Genomic DNA, 7,686 nt, shown 5'->3' with positions numbered 1-7,686 from the left:
CAGCAAACGGCAGCTGGAAGAGACTGCATGGCAGGAAGTGAGTTTAGCAGAAAGGGGAGGGTCCTGAATCCCAGGAACAAAGCCCCAGCCTACAGCCCCAGAGCCGAGAAGAGGTGTATGGACAGTATTTAGCTGGAAACAAGACAGAATACTGTTTGTGAGAAAGAGACTGATTTCTCAGACCCAGGATTCTTCTTAAAGGGACCACGTAGAACACCTCTCTCACAACCACTCACCCGGGGCTCAGGGGGATGGGGAGAGAAGAGAGGACCGGAGTAGCAGGAAGAGAGTGTAATCTAGGAGGTACAGGAAGAAACATTTTGAGAGACAGCCACCCTAACCTCTGGGATGAGTCACTCCACAAATCTGAAGTGAATATTTCCCCTGGGAACAGCAATACCAGCAAAGGGAAGCAGGACACCAGACAGAAAAGCTCTCCCGTGGCATTCAGAGCAAAGTCACTTAGAAGAAGGGAGCTTTCAGGACTACAGTAGTGATTCTATGGGTCTGAGCTTCAGCACCCCCACCCACATGGCTGAGGTCTTGCCAGAGGGCAGGTGGTGGCGGGATGTGGAAGTCCGGTTCTGTCGGCAGGAGGAGAAGCCGGCTGGACACAACTGAGGCCTAGGTGTGAGCTCAGTCTTGCCCGGCTGGGGAGGAGGGGACATGCAGAAGTGGTCAAGCTCAGCTGTGGGCCGCCTGCAATCCAGCCTGCAGGGGGGAAGTACATGAGCCCCCAAAGGGGTGGAAACTCACCTTTGAGCATGGCGCAGGAGCACAGCCTTTCCCCACCCACGGAACTCAGGCTTGTGGCCTGACTTGGGAGCCAGCTCCTCTCACAGGGGTGAAGCCCAAAGCCCAGAACAGGCAGAGTCCCAATACTGACTGTGGGCAGGCAGTCCCACCCAGCCTGTGGAGCCAAGGCTTGCAGCCGTCCCATGAGCGGGCTCCTCCTGCAAGTGCAGGGCAAAACCCGAAATCAATTGCAGACACGCACCCCTACCCTCAGGGCCAAGCATAATGCCACCCGTGGGGGTGGGGTGAAGGCCAAGGCACCGAGGCTTGTACACCCGAGCATGTGATCACAGCCACTCCTGTGAAGGAGAGGCAGAAACCACAGCAACAGCCCCAGTGGGCAGAAACTGGCAATGCCCATACCCAAATGCCCCTGGCAGCAACAGCAGAGGGGGTGATGGGCCTGCAGACAGACCATACCTAGGGAACTGATGCCATACCCAGTGGACTCCAGTACCCAAAACATTCCTTTACACAGAGATAATGAAAAGGCAGAGAAATGCAACACAAATGAATCAAGAGAAATCTCCAAAAAAGGACCTGAATGAGTCAGATATAACCAAATTACCAGATGCAGAATTTAAAATAATGATTGTTAGGATACTAAAAGATATTAGAACAACAATTGATGGTCATTACGAACACCTAAATAAAGAGACAGCAAATTTTAAAAAGGACATTGAAATAATAAAAAGGAATCAGTCAGAAATGACAAATACAATATCAGAAATGAAGAACACAATGAAAAGAATTAAAAGCAGGATGGATGAAGCTGAGAATCGAATCAGCAAGTTAAAGGACGAGATAAATGAAGGCATGGAAGCAGAGCAGAAAGAAGAAAAGAGAATCAAAAAGGCTGAGGAAACTCTAAGAGAGCTCTGTGACAACATGAAAAGAAATAACATTCGCATCATAAGGGTTCCTGAAGAAGAAGAAAAAGAACAAGGGATAGAGACTTTGTTCAAACATATCATAGCTGAAAATTTCCCTCAATTAAGACAGGAAAATGTCTCACAAGTTCAAGAAGCACAGAGAACTCCATTAAAGAGAAACCCAAAGAAATCTAAACCAAGACACATCATAATTAAAATACCAAAGCTAAGTGATAATGAGAAAATATTAAAAGCTGCTAGAGAAAAAAAGACTATCACCTACAAAAGAGCCCCCATAAGGATGACATCTGAATTCTCAACAGAAACACTTGAGGCCAGAAGGGAATGGCTAGAAGTATTCAAAGGAATGCAGAACAAGAGCCTACAACCAAGACTACTTTATCCAGCAAGGTTATCATTTAAAATTGAAGGAGAAATAAAAAGCTTTCCAGACAAAAAAAAAAAAAAAAAAAACTCAAGGAATTCACTACAACCAAATCAATGCTGCAAGAAATACAAAGGGGCCTGTTGTAAACGAATCAAAGGAGAAAAAGAATATAGCAAAAGAGGAATACAGTTTTAAAGAATAAAATGGCAATAAACAACTACAAATCAATAATAACCTTAAATGTAAATGGATTAAATGATCCAATCAAAAGACATAGGGCAGCTGCATGGATAAGAAAACAGGACCCATACATATGCTGTCTATAAGAGACACACCTTAAAACAAAAGATGCATAGACTGAAGATAAAAGGATGGAAAAAAAGATTTCACACAAATGGAAATGAAAAAAAAACCTTGGGTAGCAATACTTATATCAGACAAAATATACTTAAAAACAAAGACTATCATAAAAGATAAAGAAGGTCACTACATAATGATAAAGGGAGCAATCCAACCGGAAGATATAACCATTATAAATATCTACGCATCTAATATAGGTGTACCTAAATATATAAAGCAGACATTGACAGATTTAAAGGGTGAGATCAACAGCAATACTGTAATAGTAGGGGATTTTCATACGCCACTAACATCACTAGATAGATCATCAAGAAAGAAAATTAAGAAACAGCAGACTTAAAGGACATACTAGATCAACTGGATTTAATAGATATCTTCAGAACCTTTCAACCCAAAACAACAGAATATACATTCTTTTCAAGTGCTAATGGTACATTCTCTAGGATAGACCACATGTTAGGGTTCAAAAGTGGTCTCAACAAATTTAAAAAGATTGAAATCATATCGAGCACTTTCTCTGATCACAATGGCATGAAACTAGAAATCAACCGCAACAGAAAAACTGAAAAATACTCAAACACTTGGAAACTAAATAGCATGTTATTAAATAATGAATGGGTTAACAATGAGATCAAAGAAGAAATTTTTTAAAATCCTACAAATGAATGATAATGAGCATACATCAACTCAAAATTTATGAGACACAACAAAAGCAGTCCTGAGAGGGAAGTTCATAGCATTAAAGGCATACCTTAAGAAACTAGGAAAAGCTCAAATAAACAACTTGACCCTGCATCTAAAAGAACTAGAAAAAGAACAGCAAGTAAAGCCCATGGGTAGTAGAAGAAAGGAAATAGTAAAGATTAGAGCAGAAATAAATGACATAGAGGCTAAAGAAACAATACAGAGGATCAATGAAACCAGGAGCTGGTTCTTTGAAAAGGTAAACAAGATAGATGAATCTTTAACCAGACTCACCAAGAAAAAAGGAGAGACGACTCAAATAAATAAAATTAGAAATGCGAGTGGAGAAATAACAACTGACACAACAGAAATATGAAATATTGTAAGAATATACTATGAAGAACTGTATGCCAAAAACTAGACAACCTAGATGAAATGGACAAATTCCTTGAAACATATAATCTTTCAAAAATTAAACTGGAAGAATCAGAAAACCAAAACAGACCAATTACAAAAAATAGATTGAAACAGTTATCAAAAAACTCCCAAAGAAGAAAAGTCCTGGGCCTGATGGCTTCACGAGTGAATTCTACCAAATATTCAAAGAAGAACTAACTCCTATCCTTCTCAACCTATTTCAAAAAATTCAAGAGGAAGGAAGACTTCCCAGCTTCTTTTATGAGGCGAGTATAATTCTGATTCTAAAACCAGGCAAAGACAACACAAAGAAAGAAAATTATAGGCCAATATCCTTGATGAATTTAGATGCTAAAATCCTCAACAAAATATTAGCAAACCAGATCCAGCAATATATATACAAAAAAAATCATACACCATGATCAAGTGGGATTTATTTTTGGGAGGCAAGGCTGGTACAATATTCACAAATCAATCAATGTGTTTCATCACATAAACAAAAGAAAGGAGAAAAACCACATGATAATTTTAATAGATGCAGAAAAAGCATTTGATAAAATCCAGCACCCGTTCATGATCAAAACTCTCAGCAAAGTGGGAATACAGGGAACATATCTCAACATGATAAAGGCCATCTATGACAAACCCACAGCCAACATCGTACTCAATGGGAAAAAATTAAAAGCAATCCCCTTAAGATCAGGAATAAGGTATGGGTGCCCCCTTTCACTACTCTTATTCAACATAGTTCTGGAAGTCCTAGCCACAGCAATCAGACAAGAAAAAGAAATAAAAAGCATCCAAATTGGAAAAGAAGAAGTAAAACTATCATTATTTGCAGATGATATGATATTGTAGATAGAAAACCCTAAAGTCTCCGTCAAAATACTACTAGACCTGATAAATGAATTCAGCAAAGTGGCAGGACATAAAATTAATTCTCAGAAATGAGAAGCATTTTTATACACTAACAATAAACTGAGAAGGAAGGAGAGGGAGGGAGTAGGGGGAGGGTAGGGGCACAAAGAACTGTCAGAAAGAGAAATTAAGGAAACAATGCCCTTCACCATTGCAGCCAAAAAAATTAAGTACCTAGGAATAAATTTAACCAGAAAGATTAAAGACTTATACTCGGTAAATTATAAAAAATTGATAAAAGAAATCAGGGATAATACAAACAAGGGGAAGCATATACTGTGCTTATGGTTAGAAAAAATAAACATCATTAAAATGTCTATATTACCCAAAGCAATTTTTAAATTCAATGCAATACTGATTAAAATACAATGATGTACTTCAAAGATATAGAACACATACTCCAAAAATTTATATGGAACCAAAAGAGAACACAAATAGCCTCAGCAATCTTGAAAAGAAAGAATAAAGTGGGAGATATCACACTTCCAGATATCAAGTTAAACTACGAGGCCATTGTACTCAAAACAGCCTGGTACTGGCATAAAAACGGCATATAGATCAATGGAACAGAACTGAAAACCCAGAAATAAACCCACACTTTTATGGACAACTTATATTTGACAAAGGAAGTAAGAGCATACAATGGAGTAAAGATAGCCTCTTCAACAAACGGTGTTGGGAAAATTGGACAGCTACCTGCAAAGAAATGAAACTAGTCCAACAATCTACACCATTCACAAAAATAAACTGAAAATGGATAAAAGACACAAATGTAAGCCATAAAACCATAAGCATCTTAGAAGAAAACATAGGCAGTAAGCTCTCTGACATCTCTCGCAGCAATATATTTGCCGTTTTATCTCCACGGGCAAGCGAAATAAAAGACAGAATAAACAAATGGGACTATATCAAACTAATAAGCTTCTGCACAACTAAAGACAATAAGAACAAAATAAAAAGAAAACTACACAATGGGAGAATATATTCAACAATACGTCTGATAAGGGGTTAATAACCAAAATTTATGAAGAACTTGTAAAATTCAATACCAGGAATACAAAAAATCAAATAAAAAAATGGGCAAAAGAAATGAATAGACACTTCTCCAAAGAGGATGTACAGATGGCCAATAGGCATATGAAAAAATGCTCAACATCACTAATCATTAGAGAAATGCAAATTAAAACCACAATGAGATATCACCTCACACCAGTCAGAATGGCGCTCATCAACAAAACAACACAGAATAAGTGCTGGTGAGGGTGTGGAGAAAAGGGAACCCTGCTGCACTGCTGGTGGGAATGCAGACTGGTACAGCCTCTGTGGAAAACAGTATGGAGATTCCTCAAAAAACTGAAAATCAAACTGCCTTTTTACCCAGCCATCCCACTTTTAGGAATATACCCCAAGAACACAATAGAACGGTTCCAGAAGGAGAAATGCACCCCCATGTTTATAGCAGCATTTTTCACAATTGCGAAGTTCTGGAAACAGCCGAAGTTTCCATCAGAGTGAGAGTGGATTAAAAAGCTTCAGTACATATATACTATGGAATACTATTCAGCCATAAGAAATGATGACATCGGATCATTACAATAACATGGATGTACCTTGATAACATTATACAGAGTGAAATAAGTAAATCAGAAAAAACTAAGAACTATATGAACCCATGCATAGATGGGACATAAAAATGAGACTCAGAGACATGGACAAGAATGTGATGGTAACAGGGAGTGGGGTGGAGGGGGGGAGGGGGCAAGGAAGGAGAGGGAGGGAGTAGGGGGAGGGTAGGGGCACAAAGAAAACCAGATAGAAGGTGACAAAAGACAATCTGACTTTGGGTGAAGGGTATGCAGCATAATCAAAGGTCAAAATAATCTGGAGGTGTTTTCTCGGAACATATGTACCCTGATTTATCAATGTCATTGAATTAAAATTAATTAAAAATAAAAAAAATTGAACTGCCTTTTGACCCAGCTATACCACTGTTAGGAAAATATCCCAAGAACACTATAGCACTGTTTGAAAGAAGAAGTGCACCCCCATGTTTATGGCAGCATTATTCACAATAGCAAAGATCTGGAAACAGCCCAAGTGTCCATCAGTGGATGAGTGGATTAAAAAGCTTTGGTATATATATATATACTATTGAATACTACTCAGCTATAAGAAATGATGACATCGGATCATTTACAACAACATAGATGGACCTTGAGAACATTATACTGAGCGAAATAAGTAAATCAGAAAAAAATAAGAACTATATGATTCCATACATAGGTGGGACATAAAAATGAGACTCAGAGACATAGACAAGAGTGTAGGAGTTACGGGGTGGGGGGGAAGGGAGGGAGGGAATTGGGGGAGGGGAGGGGCACAAAGAAAACCAGTTAGAAGGTGACAAAAGACAATTGGACTTTGGGTGATGGGAATGCAGCATAATCAAATGTCAAAATAACCTAGAGATGTTTTCTCTGAATGTATGTACCCTGATTTATCAATGTCACCCCCTTAAAATTAATAATAACAATAAAAGTTCAAGTTGCTCCCTGGTCAGTTGGCTCAAAAAAAAACAAACAAACAAAAAAAACAGGCATACAGTGTACAACTCAATAAAAAATTAGCCTGACCTGTGGTGGCACAGCGGGTAAAGCGTCGACCTGGAAATGCTGAGGTCGCCGGTTCAAAACCCTGGGCTTGCCTGGTCAAGGCACATATGGGAATTGATGCTCCCTGCTCCTTCCCCTTTCTCTCTCTCTCTCTCCTTCTCTTCTCTAAAATGAATAAATACATTTTTAAAAAAATTTAAAAAATAAAAATAAAAAATTATATGCATGATGCAAAAAAAATCATCAATGGGTGTTAAATGTAGTGGGTGAAATTATTATAAGAAAATAGTTATTTTTATCTAGTTTAAACACATCTACTCAAATGATACCTCTAAATTACAAGGTTCCTATAGTAACTTTTTTAAAATGTATTTTTAACTTATTGGGATAACATGGTTTCTCAAACCATATGTTTTTCAACTGCGCAACGCAATACCACCCCATCTACATGCAGCTTGTGCACCCCTGGCCCCATGCAGGTCTCTCTCTGCCCCAACCCCCCACTCTGCACTTCTCTCCCCACCTCCTTACCCCTTTCCCTCAGGCTGTGGCCTCCCTGCTGTCTGTACCCAGGTGTTATGTGTGTATGTTTTCTTAGCTAATCCCTTCCCATTCTTTCATTCTGTTCCCCCACTCCCTT

Source organism: Saccopteryx bilineata, chromosome 2 (genome assembly GCF_036850765.1).
Source record: "Saccopteryx bilineata isolate mSacBil1 chromosome 2, mSacBil1_pri_phased_curated, whole genome shotgun sequence".
NCBI classification, from domain to species: domain Eukaryota; kingdom Metazoa; phylum Chordata; class Mammalia; order Chiroptera; family Emballonuridae; genus Saccopteryx; species Saccopteryx bilineata.
The sequence above is the reverse complement of the archived record's forward strand: the minus strand, read 5'-3'. Positions refer to the sequence as shown.